Below are 19543 nucleotides of genomic sequence, written 5' to 3' on the forward strand. Positions count from 1 at the left end.
GGTAAATATAGGTATCTGGCTGATTTTTGGGTTTCCCAAAAAATTCAAGCCTGTTATAGTCAACGGGGATTTTTTCAAGGCTCCTAGAAGGCATTTTGGGAGGTAGAGTCCCCAAATTTGCAGCATGGCTGCAAGAGACTCTCCTTCAACAGTCACCAAAGTTTGGTGAACTTTGGGACAGGGCTTCCAATTTTATGGGCCTGCAAAGGGGTCGCCCCCATCCTCCAGGCATTTAAATTGTGAGCTGAGCTGTCCATTAGGTTCAAAAGTTCAGCATTGCCGAGGGACTGGCGGAAAGAGCAATTCCAGGCTGCCACCTCAAAGTCTGGGCTCTGCCTTTGTTTCTGGGTAGCTTTGCATGATGTCTATGCAAATGAGCTTCCAAACGGAGGAAAAAGGCTTATATGCAAAAGAAATAAGACATGGAAAACATTCCTTCTCATGGCAAATGACATCCTGAGAGCAGTCCTTTATTGTGGTCATGAAAAATCTGATTCCAAGAGATGGTCATGGTGTGGGGAAACGAAGCCTCTACTCAGGGCAACCTTCCTTTGGAAAGCAGGTTTTCATGGGGAGGGGGTGGTGATATCAGAGCTGACTGAAGTCATGACCACGGGGGCTTTCTGAAGGAGACTGCTCATCCACGTGGATGAAGAAATATCCTTTGGAAGCCTGGTGGAGTGGCTGTTGAAGCTGGCTCTTTTAGTTGGAGGGTATATTCCTCTGGATGGGACTGGGTAAGCCCCATCTTTTAACCTCAAAAGGGCCCCAATTATGGGGCCCTAGCAAACCAGTCCAAAAAAAAGAAAGAAAAAGGGGAGAAAGCAAAGGCAAATAGCCAAACCTGAAAAGGTGAACATTTATTCAGCTTTTTTGGGAATCGCCTATTTGGCTTCGGTTTTATCCCCAGGTTTTTGCATTCATAAACCCTAAACCTGAAATTTGCCAAAATGGCTAATTTCAGGTTTATTTTCGGTTTGGGTTTATCGATATGCAAAACCCTACTGCCATCCATTTTTTTTCAGGGCCTTCACATCTCTGTAAGAATGTAAAGCCCGGATCAAAGAATAGCAACAAAAACAGAGGATCCCCTAACTGATCAGAGGGCAGAAGAAAAGAGCACAGTAGAAGTAATAAATGAATTGGTTTCTTTACCTGTACTTTTCAATCAGTAGCAATTTAGAAAGGGGGTGGTAATTCCTTTTGCAGGTTTTTGGTATGGCAGAAAACTGTGGTAGAAGAAGGTCAGCTTTGAAAGCTGAAATTCCAGACCAGATGAACATGAGAAAAGTTCAGAAACAGAGTGGATCTACGGCACAGTTTCATGGATAGTGGCATGGAGGTGTAAGGGAGACTATAATTTTCTCTTGCAGTTTGTAAATATGGTTATTTTTGAGCACTGGCAAAAACGGATAAAAAACTGCAAGTTTAAAACTGGGCAAATTGAGGGGAGCTTACCCCTTTGCTAATTATTAATGTTTCCTAGACGTCTGTGAAGTCCATTGTTTGTCTTTGAGGTTACTCCACCCCATTTGGAAAGAAATGTTACACCTGTAGAATCCAACTTTCAGGCACAATGATGAAACATGTCACAGGCAAGATTTTTTTTGGATGTCTTTTTATGGTTATCCTTTAATCTGTATTTGAAATCCACAGTGATTACTGCTGACTGTCTTAGAGAAGTATATCCCCCCACTATTATCAGATAGACTCAGGGTTGCCAACCTCCAGGTAATAACTGGAGATCTCCTGCCATTACAACTGATCTCCAGCCGACAGAGATCAGTTCACCAGGAGAAAATGGCCGCATTGGCCATTGGACTCCGTGGCATTGGAATCCCTCCCCTCCCCAAACCTTTCCCTCCCCAGACTCCACCCCCAAAACCTCCTGCCAGTGGCGAAGAGGGACCTGGCAACCCTAGCTAGACTGATTCCTTCCCTCACGCCCAAATGCAGGTTGCCGTTTGCAGTACCTCTTCTTTCACAGAACAATCGTTTCTGGGAATTTGCAAATGAACAGAAGTGTGCCACGTCCTGGCAGATGGAAAGGAAGAGAGCTGTCAGCATCTCAGCAGAGGATTTGTGGCAGAAGCTCAACTGTAGCATTCTAACAGTACCAATCCTAAGCGGGGGTAGTTGCGCCGTGGCTGGGGACGGCACAGCCATGGTGCAGCCGAGCAGCCTCTTGAGTTGCTTGGTGCGTCACAGCCAGCAAGCTGAAAAGGAACGCTCCCCCAACGTAGTTTCATGGGGTGTGCCACCATTTTTGGTGGCATAAGTTTGTGCCGGCAAAAGTGGGTGTTCCCGAGGCGAAATTGCTCAGGGAGCTGACTAAAGCCCCCTGGAAGACCCCCTTTAGCACCGACATGAGCTCCTGTGCTAGAGGTGTGCTGCCGCCATGGCTGCACCAGCACCCATATGTTGTGCTGGCGTGCCACTCCCTGGTGCCAGCGTAATTGGCCTGGCACTGGCGTAAATGCCCCTTATGCCAGCACAAGTGGCATTTACACCAGCGCTGGGGTCGCACTGCCTCCTAAGTCCTTTCACCCCCCCTTAGGATTGCATTGTAAGTAATTTTGTTCCTGCGCGACTAAAAAGCCTGATTGCTTTTCTGTGAATGATGGGGTTTTATTTGCAAAAGGCACTCATTCAGAAGTGGCTTGTAAGAGGGTTGGGAAGACAAAGCCAGACCTCTGAATTCATTCATAGACTGAGAGTAGAAAAAGGCAAAAAGCTAAATGCATTTGCTAAATTTAGAAACCATTCTAGAGGGGATGATGTTTTTTCTTTGCCGTTCCTTTTAAAACTGTTATATCGTGATACTCTAGCATCAAGGACACTAGTCCAACAAGCCCATTGAATAATCAGCAAATAAGGACTAAAATATATTGTCATTTCCAGAAACAGGCTTTGCCCAGCAGCACTCTATCTTTTTTTCATAGATTCGAACCTGCAGCGGTTTTGCAGATAATTGTCTGGGCTGCTTGCCAGCTCCCCTCTCAGCATGTCCTTTTGTATAACTCTGTTTTCCTATCAAAATGTCCCGAGTTTGATGGTTCATCTAACATTTTACTTGACTTGTGTTTCATAGCCTGCATTCCTCCTCATTTCTACATACATTGATGCATCCTTATCCAGGGATGTGCAAACAAGCCTGTGTTTGAGTCTTACTTTGATTGTAAATTACAAACAGCACTTTCAAGCAATCAAAAAAGTTCACTTTTTATTGAGCCCTTGCAAATTATTCTGCATTTTATTGCATGTGGCTGTCTCTGCCCTCCGCCTGTCCAACACATCTGATATAAAAAAATATTAATGTACACAAAAGATGCTTCCAGTCCTGGTTGTTTCAATCCTGCTGAAGTGGAACAGGCAGGAGGTTTCTCTTTCTTGTATGCCAGCCTGGCCCATTTTGCTTGTTTGTAGCTCAAAGCCGAGCATTTTGACGGGGTTTTAAATTGGATCATAGATTCTCTGTACATTGTTGAATTGCCACCTGGTAGGAGCTGTGGCTCAGTGGTAGAGCATCTACTTGGCATGTAGAAGGTCCCAGGTTCAGCCCCTGGCATCTCCAGTTAAAGGGACTAGGCAAGTAGGTGATGTGAAAGACCTCTGCCTGAGACCGCTGCCGGTCAGAGTAGATAATACTGGCTTTGATGGGCCAAGGGTCTGATTCAGTATAACGCAGCTTCATGTGTTCATGTGAACACTACAGGGTTGCCAGCCCCCGATGGGAGTGGCTGATCACCCCAGCTGGTGTCTCCTGCTGCCACTCACAGAAGCAGTGGTAGAAAAATAAAATAAGAAAATAGCTGTTGGACAGTTCGCAATGTCACTTCTGGAAAACCTGGAAATTACATCATGCCTCTCTAGGATTTGACAAAATCCCTATGTTAAACCATGAGTTTTTGATGATTCCCAGAGAGGCATGATGCCAATTCTGGGTTTTTCTGGAAGTAATGTCATGCCATTGCCCAACAGCCACCCCCCATGTCCACACACCCCTGGTCACCTGCTGATTGCCAGGCCATACCTAGAACTGGCAACCCAGTTCATCCCAAACATGTGCCAACACTACTGACTACACAGGCACAAAAAACAACACCTAACACTGAAAATGTAGCTGACTGTAAATGACTCATGGCCTGCCCATAACCATGCTGGGTCAGAAGTAATTCAAGCAAGCCAGGAAATTGCAAGCAGGTGCCAACAGTGTTTACCTGGCCAGGTGCCATGCAGAATGCCTCCAACTGTGGAAAGGCACTCAAATTACCACTGGGGAAGGGTGCTCATTGGGAGAAAGTTTAGAGCACAGCCTCCATTAATGAGCTGGGTATAGGGTTGCCAACCTCCAAGTACTAGCTGGAGATCTCCCACTATTACAACTGATCTGCAGCCGATAGAGATCAGTTCCCCTGGAGAAAATAGCTGCTTTGGCAATTGGACTCTATGGCATTGGAGTCCCTCCCCATCCCTCTCCTAACCCTGCCCTCCTCAGGCTCTGCCCCCAAAACCTCCCACCGTATGTGAAAAGGGACCTGAGAGAACTTTGAGAGAACTCTGAGAGAACTTTGGAAAGAAAAGATGCAGCCCAATGCATGGCGCCTATGAATTCCATTAATAAAGGCTGAAGAAGCGAAAATCTGCGAAAAACGTTAGGAAATTCATTTGTAAACCATGGCTCATGCAAACCAGGGTTTACAAATCCACTTTGCACCATGGATTATGAATCTGGTCAAGCAGATTTCAGGTTATTTAGTACCCTCAGATCAGCTTCTTTATACAAGCAACTCCTTTCTCTCCCTTTAACTGTTCTGGCATACATTGATGATCAGCTGATTACTGAGCAGAGAAAGGCATTTAGTAAAGCTGGCATGGACATTTTACAACTGTCAGCAGTGAAGGGCTGCTATAATAGGACTCTGATTGATGAAAGGGTTCGCTCTTGTGACCACAGATCTATTGTAGATTTGGCCCATGTGACCTTTCGGTGCCCAAGGTTTACAGCGGATTGGGAAATTATCTTGGAAATATCTTGTTATGGTTATCAGGAAGATCAGGTCTGAATAAACTTGTAACGCTATTGCTGGATAGAGATGAATGGATAACATCGTAAATTGCAAAGTTTATTGCCATGGTTGCTAAGATTAAGATAAAGATTTATTGATGTAAGTCCTACTGATGAATAATGTTATTATGATAAGTAATTTTATACTATAGCTGGCAATGTAACTATGTTTATTTCTGTTTGTGCTGTGATTTTATGATTCTGAGTTTGTTGTTTGCTGTGACTTTGAGCCAATGCAATAAAAGTCTTTGATTTGAATTTTTAAAAATGGAATATGAGTCTGGTTTGTTTGCAAATCATGAATCCTGGTTGATGAAATCTGATATCATATAAAACAAATGGCAGATATTTGTAATATTTTGTAAATAACTTGGTTTTTATATTATGACTTTCTCTAACACTTAAGGAAGAATCAAACCTGCTTACAATCGCCTTCCCTTCCCCTCCCCACAACAGACACCCTGTGAGGTAGGTGGGGCTGACAGAGCTCTAAGAGAACTGTGACTAGCCCAAGGTCACCCAGCTGGCTTCATGTGCAAGAGTGGGAAAACAAATCCAGTTTACCAGATTAATCTACAGGTTAGTTTTGTTGAACTTGGAAAGGTTTTTCGGAGTGGGCATATGAGTGTGTTGTTTGTTTTGGCATATGGAGAATTATGTGTTATTGGATTTTAAATTTTTATATGCTTTTATGTCAAATGCCTGGGTGTTTTTTCCACCTTAAATAAATGTACTTAGATTAATTGTTATTGACAAGCCCATTTGAATGGTGGGATTTTATAACAATTATATACAAGATATCACACACTCTATTCTGGTTTGAAAGAACTAGGTATTAGAGGTGTAAAATAAGTGGGAGGCCTTGATGAATATGTGGTAATATCTGGTTATAAACTAAATGTTTCCAAACCTGACATTTTATTAAATGGAAGACCTCCATAAGGAAAACTGGTTACCTAAAGTATCATTTTCAAAAGTAATTAGGTATTTAGGGATTCATATGCCTGTAACTTGGATTAATTGTTGCAGACGAGCCCATTTGAATGGTGGGATTTTGTAATGATTGTATCTAAGATATCACACATTCTATTCTGTCGTAAAAGAACACTTCGTTGAGCTTGAACTCTCCCTTGAAGCTTCATGACTAAACTGGGGCTATCGTACGTTGGTCACATTATAAGAAGACAAGAGTCACTGGAAAAGACAATCATGCTAGGAAAAATTGAAGGCAGCAGAAAAAGAGGAAGACCCAACAAGAGATGGATTGACTCAATAAAGGAAGCCACTGCCCTCAATTTGCAAGACAGTGATTCATAGGGTTGTAATGAGTCAAAGGAGGCTTGATGGCACTTAATACACACACACACACACACGTAAATTTTAGATAACTTTGTAAATATAACCCACCCCCAATTTTCTGAGCAATCAGAGATAAATTACTACACTTGTCTTCCTTAAATCTATGTCTGTTAGATAGGATTAAGGTAATTAAAATGTCAGTTCTTCCGAAGTTAAGTCAGCTTTGGATGACTTCACTGTTAGAATATATGAGATGATGATATGCTGTATGATAAAACAGAATTCTTCCACTATGATCATAAGGCATAACCTTCACCTGAGTGTAGACAAAGGCCAAGCCTCCTTGTTGCTCTCGTTGGACATATCTGCAGCCTTTGATACAGTAGATCATACCATCTTGTTGAGATGCTTGGAGGCAGAAGTAGGTATCATGGGATGCACGCTGAACTGGTTGAAATCATTCCTTACAAATTGGACCCAAAGGGTTGCTATGGGAGAGCAGTTGTCATCAGCGCGGGACTTAGCCTGTGGAGTTCCACAGAATGCAACCCTGTCCCCCATGGTTTTCAATCGCTAGCGAAAGCCCTTGGGACAAATCATTCGTAGCTTTGCGGCTGGATGCCATCAGTGTGCGGATGATACCCAGCTCTATAGGTCATTATCTAAATCCCCTAGTGATATGGTAGAGGTCCTGAATAACTGCCTGGCTGCTGTAGTAAATTGGCTAAGAGTGAACAAATTGAAACTAAACTTTGAAAAGACAGAGGTAATGCTGGCTGGGAATCTTGAAGGACATAGTGCTCCCCACTTCTAAAGCTGTTCAGCTGACCCTTGCTGATTCATTTAAGAGTGTTGAGGTTATTGTGGACTCAACATGATTGCTGGAGAAACAAGTTCAGCTGCAAAGAAAGCTTTCTTCCAACTCAGCCGAGACTGTAAGATCCCCCTTACTTTGTCGAAAGCTTTCACAGTCAGAGTTCATCAGTTCTTGTAGGTTATCCGGGCTGTGTGACCGTGGTCTTGGTATTTTCCTTCCTGACGTCTCGCCAGCAGCTGTGGCAGGCATCTTCAGAGGAATAACACTGAAGGACAGTGAAGAGACACTGTCCTTCAGTATATTGTCGAAGGCTTTCACGGTTACAGTTCATTGGTTCTTGTAGGTTATCTGGACTGTGTGACCGTGGTCTTGGTATTTTCTTTCCTGACGTTTCGCCAGCAGCTGTGGCAGGCATCTTCAGAGGAGTAACACTGAAGGACAGTGTCTCTCAGTGTCAAGTGTGTAGGAAGAGTAATATATAGTCAGAAAGGGGTTGGGTTTGAGCTGAATCATTGTCCTGCAAAAAAAGTATCAAAGGTAATGTGCTGAAGATGCCTGCCACAGCTGGATGCCTTTTCCGCCCATCAGAAGTTGCCTTGCTCTCCCTGTGCGTTTTGCCCATGTTTTTCAGATGCTGTTTTAGCCAGAATCTGTAAAATGTGGGCAAAACACAGGGGGAGAACCAGGCGACCTCTGACATGTGGTAAGGCATGCATAATCAAAAGGAAGCCTTGAAGCAGTCGGCGGGGGTGACCACAGAGAAATGCCCTGCATAAAATACCACAATGTTCAGTACCAACTGCAGTCTCCAAGTAAGGCTGGGTCCTGTATAACCCCTAGACTCTTAAATGAGTCAGCTGCATCCTGTCAAATGCAGGAAGCATGGCACTCACCAAAAATACAGTTTTCCAGACCAGCATTACCTCCATCTTGTTAGGATTCAATTTCAGCTTTTTCACCCTTAGCCATTTAACCATACCCATGGTTCAACTCAACTACAGCAGTGTCAGGTGGTTTGGATAAAGAAATACAGAGCAGGGCAAGTACTAAATTCACGGCAAGTACTAATATACGTGAAAATTGGTACAAACAATTTTTCAGATGATATATCACACCAGTGGACATTTAAAAAATGAATGACTCTTATGACAGTCGGTGTTGGAAATGTAAAGATAAAGATGGAACATATTTTCATTTGTGGTGGACATGCAAAAAAGTTAAGAAATCTTGGATACAAATTCATCAAGAAATGCAGGACGTTTTAGGAATCAAATTCCCTCTGAACCCAGAAACTATGCTATTAGGAATTGAACCTGATAACTTGGATAGAAATCATGAACAATTATTCGGCTATTTGACAACAGCGGCCAGATTAATACTGGCAGCATCCTGGAAACAGGATGACATCCTGGTCTTGGAAAAATGGCATCAAAAAAATGGATGAATTTGCGGTGATGGCCAGATGGACCAGTTTGATAAAAGAAAAGACGACTGAAGACTTCCCAAAAAAATGGGAATGCTATTTCGAATATGTTAAACAGAAAAGATAGATTATTAGAGATAAAGATTAGTTTATAAAACTTACTATATAGGATAGAAGGAACTTATTTAAAAAAACAACAACGTTGACTATAAGAATAATGTATAGCATATTTGAAATGAAGAGACAGACTCCCCAAAGGAGTACACTGTGTGAATGTGTGTATATGTAATTTGTGTGTTTTCTTTCTGAAAATGTTAATAAAATATCTTTTTTTAAAAAAGAAAAAGAAATACAGAACAGGGTATCAACAGTATATGGATAACGTGCAACACCAGATCTATTAATGACCTCTTTCGTGGCTTTTAGATGAATATCAAATGGCATGAAGGATAAAACTGAGCCTTCTGGTGTCCCACAAAACAAGTCCTATACTGATAACAATTTGTGTGCAACAGCAACTGTCCGAGTCTGATCCATAAGGAATTAATTTATGCCACTGCAAAGCACATCCCTTGATACCTACTTCTGCCTCCAAGCATCAGATGGTATGGTCTACCCACATCAAAGGCTGCTGACAACGATAACCACAACACAGGTCATTTATGCATGGGTACTTGGACTCACGTTCACCCCGTCTGACTTGGTTGTTCCTTGGAGTCCTGCATGAGTTTTCTGTCCATTAGAAATGACCTCACTGCAAGCCCTCACTTCCCATTCCTCTGTTAACCCTACTCTTCCCTCTCCCCTGAGCTCAGCCCGGCTGAAATCTCCATGCAAAGGACACAGAAGCTTGGCTTTTCTCACTGGCATTCACAAAGCAGTGTGTAAAGAGGCAGGGATTCAAATGCTTCCTGCTTCCTAGGGGCTCTTTCTGAGCAAAATAAAGGCTTTTTAGAGCTGAGGCTTAGATTTCTCTCCCTTCCCTTCCTTTCAGATTGCTCTGGGTTTTGTTTTTTGTTCTTAAAATGCTTGTTTAATGGGGCAATTGGGTTTTGGAGGGGGGAATTTTCTCTCACAGTGAGAACTGAAAAATAAGCCAATTACAAAGCAGCATTTAAAGGGGTGGGACTTGATTTGAGCTTGGAGACTGCAGGTGCAGAGATTCCCAACTGGAAAGTGTGGGTCCAGCGAGCAACGGACCTCAGGTAAAACTCCCATACATAAATGACCACAGAAGTAGAGCCCTTGTCTACATTCAATGGAGATCATAAACGAAAGCCACCCATACTGTCTCCCACCCATAGCCTGGTCTGAATTTAGAATGAAAGGGGTTTAGGACAGATTTGTCATACAGGAAGACCTGGGGGCGTTCTGCTATGACTCTCCCAATCAATTTGCACAAACAGATTAGAAACCAGATAATATTTGGCCACATCATTCTTCTTCAGCTATTGATTTTTAAGCAATGGACAGATAACTGCTTTTTAAAAAAGCCACCAAGGATGGCAGGCAGGTGAATGCACTCAAAAAGTAAAGGTAGTCCCCTCTGCAAGCACCAGGTCATTACTGACCCATGGTCCCATCCCAACATTTACTAGGCAGATTATGTTTACAGGGTGGTTTGCCATTGCCTTCCCCAGTTGTCTACACTTTACCCCCAGCAAGCTGGGTACTCATTTTACCAACCTCAGAAGGATGGAAGGCTGTCAACCTTGAGCTGGCTACCTGAAACCGACTTCCGTTGAGATAGAACTCAGGTCCTGAGCAGAGCTTGGACTGCAGTACCGCAGTTTACCACTCTGCGCCACAGGGCTCCTAAAATTCACTAAAATACATGGGGGGAAAAAACCCTGTGCAAACAATTCAGGTATGATTCTTTCATCCACTCTACAATATTGTATGCAGAACTTTGCCCTGCTCTGGAGTTCACAGGAAATTTGGGGCTGTGTTATACCTTGTTAATGACAGATTTGTATGATATGCCTGTGGACACAAAGCTATTTCCCTGCATTAATAAATATTTCATTTTTAATTTCCTTTTAAACAATGTGAGCCATGAAATGTTAAATGCAGAATTGCTCACTGTGATGACAACAAAGCCTTACCCAAGATTTTCTAAAATATAATAGTGGTCTCCCCTTATCTGACCTGCAGTCTGTTGGCTATTACATTCAGCTTTTACAGCCATTTATGTTGGTATGTGACTGAGTTGATTTGCCTGCAGAACTAGAAAGGATGTTACCGCTAGATCAAAGATGTGACATGCTGTGATGGACAGCTAACTGCAGATGCCTTATACTGGCCTGAAAACCCTGGCTGACAGAGGGTTCAAAAAGAATTCTGCTGTTGACATGGGAGAATGGCAATAGAGACTGGCCGTTAGGAAGGAAGGTGTGGGGGAGTGGAGAAAGAGAGGAGTGTAGGATTGAGAGGATCCTGAAAGAGGGAAGTGAAACCAGTAGTCCTTTCTTTAGGGAAATAGCTCCAAGGAAAAGGGGGTGATCCCTATCAAGTGTTAAAGAAGAAAAATTGGAACCTGTGTGTTATGTTCCTGCCTCCACAGACTTTACACATTTTGTATCAAATAAGCTCATACCCGTTTAACTAAGGACTGATAGCCAAGTGATTTCTTTCAACAGTTACAAATACCTGTCGGTAGAACAAACAACTACATTCTCTGTGACAAATAATCTATTGTATATAGGTATATGTTTCTCTCATTCCTATTGCCTTTTCACCTGCCAAGTTTAAAACGGAAACCTCCCTGACAGTCTGACTTGACCATTTCCCCGTAAGAGTGAAATAAAACAGTTTATGTGTGGTGAATTAATAGCCTCTCATGTGACATCTTCAAACAAAGTGGTGTCCAGTTTCTCAGCTTCATAGGCTGGGTCAGAACACACCTATTAACATCTAGGGAGCAGACAGAGAAACAAAGAAGAAGAAAAAAAGGAGCTGCTCAGTAAAGTGAAAAAGGAAGTGGGGAATCGACATGCATTCAGCCATTTCCTGGCTTCCAGCCCATTCCTAAGAAATGGGCTGAAAGTGCTTTGGAGGCGGTGTGATCCCACTGCCAGCAGAAGTGCTCTGTTATTCCGTGATAAGAAGCACTTATGCTGGCAGTGGGAGCAGTTGCGTCAGCACCTGGGTACCGTGGAGCTGTCCGCCACTCCCTTGACGCCACAGTCTCTCTGGGACCTAAATCCCGGAATAGAAACGCAGCACTGGCATGGGGGGCGTTCCCGGGGACAGAGCTGATGTTAGTCAGCTTCCAAAGCCCCTCCAGCCCAGGAACGCCCCCTCCTGCAACAGCATTTCTATGCCAGGTCTTTCCTGGTGCAGTTTCGCTATTCTCTAGGGGGGGAAATGCTCCATTTCCCTTTTTGGCGGTGCTGTGGCAGTGCCTCAGCCATGTTGTTCCTGGCCGCCGAAAGGCTTAGGAATGAGATGCCCCTTTCCCTCAGAAGCCTACTGATGTCATCACTGTTTCCCTCCAGAATTCCCTCCCACAGGAACAGTTGGACGCAAGAGAAAACATTGTAGGAGATAACTTTAAATAAAGTAGGAGGATTGCTATCTCGATGTCCCATGGCAAATGGCACCAGTGAAATTACCCTCTCAAATCCTGCGAAAATGCCTCCGGGATGTTGTAGGCCATCTTTCGACGTTTCCCACTGGTAACAAAGGTAATTGTCTCTATGGTCCTGTAGCAGTATTTTGATTATATCATCACTTTTCTTGCTGATAACGCATGCTTTTTCTGTGGTGTGTGCTCATTCGAGGTTCAACTATTGGCGAACTCTGATTGCATACAGTTTCTGCTTTTATCTTTGGCAGCTGATTAAAGCAATTACAGAAATATTATATTTGTTGCCTTTTAATAGAACTTAAAAGTGTGGCCTTCTAACCTTGCTTTAGGAATGGTAATGAGCACATTAGATGTATTCTGAGGCGCACCTGTTTGATTGCCTCATCAGCCGTTGAGAACCAATCATTTCTCTAGATGATAATCACATGTTTAAGTCAGAAAAGGTTTAGCATAAGATAAGATTGCTACTTTTCTATACAAATGCATTGATGTGATAATCAAATCAGATTTCTCTGGGTGGAATTTTCAGAAGAGATTAGGTAAGATTTCTATCTGTGTGTGAGAGAGAGAGATTTGGGATTGTAGAAAATTCCTAAAAGCAGTTTAAGACAATAATCTGAAAGCTGGTTTGCGTGACATTTTATTTACTATAATATGGTTGAGAAATGTTAGGAGCTCTGATAAATTTGGTACTTGTATTTGCAGTAGCTATAGGGTTATTTTCCAACAGCTAATAAGGAAAACTACGTATTTCTTTTTTCAAGAAAAAAAATATCTCTGCGTGTTTTCTGTATGGTTTGCTGGTATTAGTTCAAAAAAAAAAAGAATTCACAGTTCTTTTCTATTACCAGTAATTAAAGGCTGCAAGGCAACTTTTATCAGCTAGATCCTGGAGATAACTGAGGCTAGGCGTTTTAATATATTAATTCTTATAGAACTATTTAGTCCAGGTTCTCTGTTTGGATGCGGGAGTGAAATATCTTGTTATAGTCCTTCTCCTAAACTTTTTTCAAACTACTTGCCCCTTCCCTGACTAGTTGCTCCTGTCTAATTTCTTGTTCCCCATGTCTCACACCTCTCTGCTGTTCTCATGGCACCTTGCTGTACTGGCTTCCTTGGGGTCCTTATGTGCCTGAGTTCCTTCTAGCTTTTAGGGTTTCTGTTTGGTTGTCTCTTCTATATGGTGCCACATATGCATCACACAAAGCCTGAGCTGACTGGAGTTGGTTGCATATGCATTCTTGCTACGAAATTCTTTCCAGTTGTAGATGGTCACCGCATGCCATAAGCAGGATCATGGCTCTTGATAATTTCTGTAGACCCATGGGGTGATGTCACATCCTGACATTTACTAGGCAGACTATGTTTACGGAGTGGTTTGTCATTGCCTTCCCCAGTCATCTACACTTTACCCCTATCAAGCTGGGTACTCATTTTACCGACCTTGGAAGGATGGAAGGCTGAGTCAACCTTGAGCTGGCTACCTGCAACGGACTTCCATCGGGATTGAACTCAGGTCGTGACCAGAGCTTGGATTGCAGTAATTCAGCTTACCACTCTGCGCCATGGAGCTCTTTTCTAGACAATGTTTAATTAGGAAAATCAGATGCCTACTATCTAGTTTTTATCAAGAAAGCATTTTAAAGAGCAATCCTATGCACAGGTACTCCAGTCTAAGCCCACTGATTTCAATGACCTTAGACTAGAATAACTCCGTATAGGACTGCACAGTTCCTCCCCCACTGAATTCAATAGGAAGGTTAAGCATGTGCTTACTTCATCTTCCTATTCCAATTGATAGGATGTAAAGTGCTTTAACACTGGATGGCTCCTGCCCAGGGTTTTCTTTGTAACTGAGCATCTTGAACTATATATACAAAGTGAACAGATTTGAAGAGGATGTGTAATGTTGTTTTCATAAAGGTGTTTTATTCTCTATTTACATACATAACGTGGGAAGAAAGAAGTGAGGAAATCAGGCTTTGCAAGGAGCAACCTAATTTTAAGTCATGAAAATGTCAAATGAAATAGTTATATTATACTTACATAGAACTTTCCTAACCAGCACATTTATTTAAAGGCCACGAACAAATTAGTCACCCATTAATATATTCTGAAACGGTTACACCAAGGGAAATTCATGTCCATGTGTGATACAATGTGAAGAAAACAGGATATCGTTTTTTGGCCCTTCATCAGCGAAGGTGAGTTAGGATCAGATCCCATCGAGAAAGCAATTTCTGATTTAATAATCTGCTTCTTCCAGTGGGACGAAGTTATGATTGACTTGAAGCTAGATCCCCCCCCAATATTACATAACTGAGTAATTAGTCAAAGATATGCAGCAGAGATTCATAAAAGTATTGCTAGCAACAGTCTGGATCCAAGTTTTGGCAAATGGAATGAACTGAGAACTGATTTTTACCACCTTTCCCCAGCAGCCTCCAGTGGCTGGGAAGAGAGCAGGGTATAAATCGAATAAAAAAATTATTAAAATTGAAAATCATCATCATCATCATCGTGAAAAGCCACTGCTGAGGGCAGTGCAGGGTGATCCTCCAGAACTATATACCTTGTGGTATGGGAGGGGGTTTATTTATTTATTTATTAGATTTTTAACCCGCCCGTTCCTGACCAAGGTCGGGCTCGCGAGCTGCTTACATCAATTAAAATGCAACCTCAGAAATAAACAAATAGCATTGAAATCAGTAGTACATGTTTAACAGTTCGAAACTGAGCCAAGAACGAAGGATTTGGCAAAATGGGGGGAAATTAATGGAACAATTTCATTTACACAAAAATGAAAAGGGATGATTTGGGCCTCTTCTATCCGCAGCCTCCCATGGGGCATGGCACATTTGTTGTGGAGGGTCTCTCAAGGGTCTCTCTCTTCAGTGGTTTATTCCATTTGCCAAAGACTTGGGTCTAATTCAATGTCATTTTCATCTGTACGATCCAGTCTGTATCCCACCCAGCTTTTTTGCTCAGCTTTACCCTGTTCATCGTCATAGCTTCTGTGGAGTCCCACATGGGTACCATTTTCCTCTCCTCAGTGCAGCCCCTGTCCCACACAGCTTTTGTCCATGTGGGCCCCACAAACCCTAGCATAGCCACTTAGTGGTCAAAAGGGAGCTCTTCTTCTTCTTTCATGTCTGGAAAAGTTAGTGAGATCCATAGTTGCTGACCTTTGAAATCTAAAAAATCGGATTTTAAAATTCAGCCACAAAATGTGACGCGCAGCTTTTCATAATCAAAATTTCACGGAATATTCAAAATTTGATTGGTTGGGGAGAATCTTTTCACCACCCATTTAAGGGGCTAGATTAGGCAAACAAATTAGTAAAACAAGCACAAAATCCTAACATTTTACTAAATTGCATGCCACCAGTCCAATAAAGTCAAATATATACTCTCAATTCTCAGATAGGGTAACATTTTTAGTCAGTTACCAGACATTGCCAGACGCAAATAATCAATGGCAATTAAAGAATGAAATAATAATAAAAAGCAATCATTTATGTCCAATACTAGCTTCAAAAGCCGGTTGCTTCATTATATTCCGTGAATATACATTAAAATTTAGAGAGGACATTATTAGACCATTCATTTCACTCATATTGTTGGTCCATACGGGGAGGGGCTGAAGCTTGTTGGCAGAACATCTGTGTTGCATGCAGAAGGCCCTAGTTTTCTCCATGAAAAAGATGTTCAGTATAACTTCAATGCCATAGAATCCAATTGTCAAAGTGGTCATTTTCTCCAGGCGAAGTGATCGCTATCAGCTGGAGATCAGTTGTAATAGCAAGATATCTCCAACTAGTACCTGGAGGTTGGGAACCCTAGGCTGGGCCTAGGTCACAAGTACACTGGGGGGGGGGGTAGGGTTGCTGTCTCTCAGTCATCCTGAGAATCAGTGGGTGGGGCCTGATAATGCCATGAATGGGGATTGAATGATGTCAGTGGATAGTGCCTGGTGATGTCACATCAATTAGTAGTATTAATAATAGTACTCACTACTAGGTATGTACTTAGGGTTGCCAGCTCCAGGTTGGGAAATACCTGAAGATTTTTTTTTTGGGTGGGGGGGAGCCTGAGGAGGGCATGGTTTAGAGAGGTGAGGGACTTGAATGCCATAGGTTCCAATTGCCAAAGCAGCCATTTTCTCCAGGGGAACTGCTCTGTGTTGCCTGGAGAACAGTTGTAATAGCGAGAGATCTCCAGCCACAGCCTGGAGGCTGGCAACCCTATATGTACTGCAAGGTATCTGTGTGTAGTCACAATCATGTGCCTTTGAAGAGATGGGCAATTTAACAGGCAAAAAGAAATAAAAACATAGGCATTAGCTGTGTGCCAAATGTACCTGAGCTTTTAGTAACAATTATTGTTCCCTACCTCCAATTTGCACATTGCCATAAGGAAGTGTGCACAGAAGTCTTAAAAGACGCCATATGCTCAGCTATCCAGGGAAAAGCCATTTGCTTATGCATGTGCTTGGGGCCCTTTGTTGATTTAATTAGTGTACCTACATTCTTCTCTCCAGAGATGATGCATGGGATCAGACTGTGGGGAAGAAGTCAAAATTGCATTGGGGAAGGAAACTGGGGGGTGGGCAGTGGAGACAGAAATTAGCAGTGCTTTACAATGCAATCCTAAAAACACTTTCCTGGGAGTAAACCCCATTGCATACAGCTGAGTAGGATTCAGCTTGCTCTGTATATTACTAAATTATGCCTGCCTGCAAATCACTTCCTCCAACCTAGAAATTACCCCCTAGATCCAGCTGGTAGATGTATGCTTTTAAAGTGTAGTGAGGGGAAAGCACTCTGCCCATGTGCAGCATATTTGCAGTCAGTGATGAGATTACTCTTGGTCAGTTGGTTATTTAGATCTTCCTACTCTTGGTTATTTAGATCTTCCCAATGAACTTGCTTTTCTGTAGAGAGGCAAGGCTAGGGTTGCCAGGTCCCTCTTTGCCACTGGTGGGAAGTTTTTGGGGCGGGAGATCAGTTGTATTAGGGGGAGATATCCAGCCTGGTGGTTGGCGACCCTAGGCAAGTCTTAAGTCTACCTTGATATTATGTCCCTTAAACCTTCTGCAGTGAAGAATTTCTTTTTATGTAGAGAGATGTTCTGGGACTTAAATAGGGTTGCTGGCCTCCAGGTGGTGGCTGGATATCTCCCCCTATTACAACTGATCTCCAGGCGATTAGAGATCAGTTCCCCTGGAGAAAACGATCGCTTTGGCCACTGGACTCTATGGCACTGAAGTTCCTCACCTCTCCAAACCCCACACTCCTTAGGCTACACCCCCAAAATCTCCCAATAATTCCCAACCCAGAGCTGGCAACCCTAGCCTTAAACCTGCTTGAGCGTTATGTGTTCTCAATCTTTTAGCTCTAATCTCAGATTTTTGGGGGAGGGGCCTTTTATTCCAGAGGCAAGTTCCCCACTGTAAACAGAGGCTGCAACCTCAAAATACTATAAATCTAACCACAGCCCCCCCCCCTTCACCTTTCAACCATGGACACTCACAGTGCAGTCCTAAAGAGAGTTACTCCAGTCAAAGCACTTCCATTTCAACAGGCTCAGACTGGAGTAACTCTGCATAGGATTATTCTGTAAAAGAGGATCTCAGCTATTAACTACCCCAGGGCCCCCCTCAACCTCCTCTAACTCAATGAGTTGTGTTGCCAACCTCCGGGGGGTGGCTGTAGATTTCCTGGGATTACGACTGATGTCCAGGCAACAGAGATCAGTTCACCTGGAGAAAATGGCTTTTTTGGAATGTGGACTCTATGGCTTTATACCCCATTGGAGTCCTTCCCCTTCCCAATCACGCCCTCCTCGGGCAGTGGCAATAATGGCCAGTCTACCCTGATGCATGTTGATCTCTTGGTTACTGCTTCGTTAGTCACCACAGACAGAACACCACAGACAAATCATTTTACATGTAGGGTTGCCAACCTCCAGGTGATGGCTGGAGATCTCTTGCTATTACAACTGATTTCCAGGTGATAGAGATGGGTTCCCCTGGAGAAAATGGCTACTTTGGCCATTGGACACTATGGCATTTAAGACCCTCCCCATTCCAAGTCCCGCCCTCTTCAGGCTCCACCCCCAAAACGTCGAGTTAATTCCCTACCCGGAGCTGGCAACCCTATTTATATGACTACTGGGAGTAATCAAACGTTGTGGAATTTGAACAATGTGCAGGCACATGTGAAGTTGTAGTGAAATTTAAATGTGTTCCCTTGGCTCCATGAAGATGTGGTACAGATAATAAAACCTGGCATCAGTCTGTCTGGGAGAGACCCCATCAGACACAGTACTCAATATAATCCAAGCCCTGTCCTGCATTAAGAATATGTGGGAAGACATAGCACAGGAATCTAGAGGAAGGTTATCTGTTGTACTAAAAGCAGCTGTTCTGTGGAAAATTTATAGAAAGGCCTCTTCATTTCAAATCCTTAATAATCACTATGGGAACGAGCTAGCCATGTGTCAATTTTCGTACACTATTTCTTGGTGAATACAAAGCTATTCTTTTGTATGGCATTCACTGTGGAGACACTGTTAGGAATGTTCTCTTTTACTATCTCCTGACGTATTTTATTTCATTTGGTTCCAATTCATGTAGCTGAGAGCCAGCGTGGTGTAGTGGTTAAGAGTGGTGGTTTGGAGAGGTGGACTTTGATCTGGAGAACCAGGTTTGATTCCCCACTCCTCCACATGAGCAGCGGAGGCTAATCTGGTGAAGTGGATTTGTTTCCCCCACTCCTACACATGAAGCCAGATGGGTGACCTTGGGCAAGTTGCACTCAGCCTCATCCACCTCACAGGATAGAGAAAACCAACTCTTCTTCTTCTTCTTCTTCTTCTTCTTCTTCTTCTTCTTCTTCTTCTTCTTCTTCTTCTTCTTCTTCTTCTTCTTCTTCTTCTTCTTCTTCTTCTTCTTCTTCTTCTTCTTGTAGTAACCCCATAAACTCACTTTGGCTTAGAGGTGGAAATCCACTTCTTAACCAAATGGATTGCTAGGAATGAGTTAGGGTTGCCAGCCTGGGAAATTCCTGGAGATTTGGGGCAGTGTCGGAGGAAGGCAGAGTTCAGGAGGGGAGTAGGGATCTGCGGTGAAGTGATATCATAGAGTCCACCTTCTAAAGGTGCTGTTTCCCTCAGGGAAACTGATCTCTGTAGTCTGAAGATCTGGGGTAACTCCAGAAAAACTCCAGGTTCCACCTAGAGATTTGTAACCCTAGGGTGAGTGGATCCCCTCAGTACTACATCATTGTTATCTCATAGTTCCATTATGAATTGGGTTCTGTCCCATCAAAAAAAAAAAAACTCCAG

Source organism: Euleptes europaea, chromosome 9, assembly GCF_029931775.1.
Source record: "Euleptes europaea isolate rEulEur1 chromosome 9, rEulEur1.hap1, whole genome shotgun sequence".
Lineage (NCBI taxonomy): Eukaryota > Metazoa > Chordata > Lepidosauria > Squamata > Sphaerodactylidae > Euleptes > Euleptes europaea.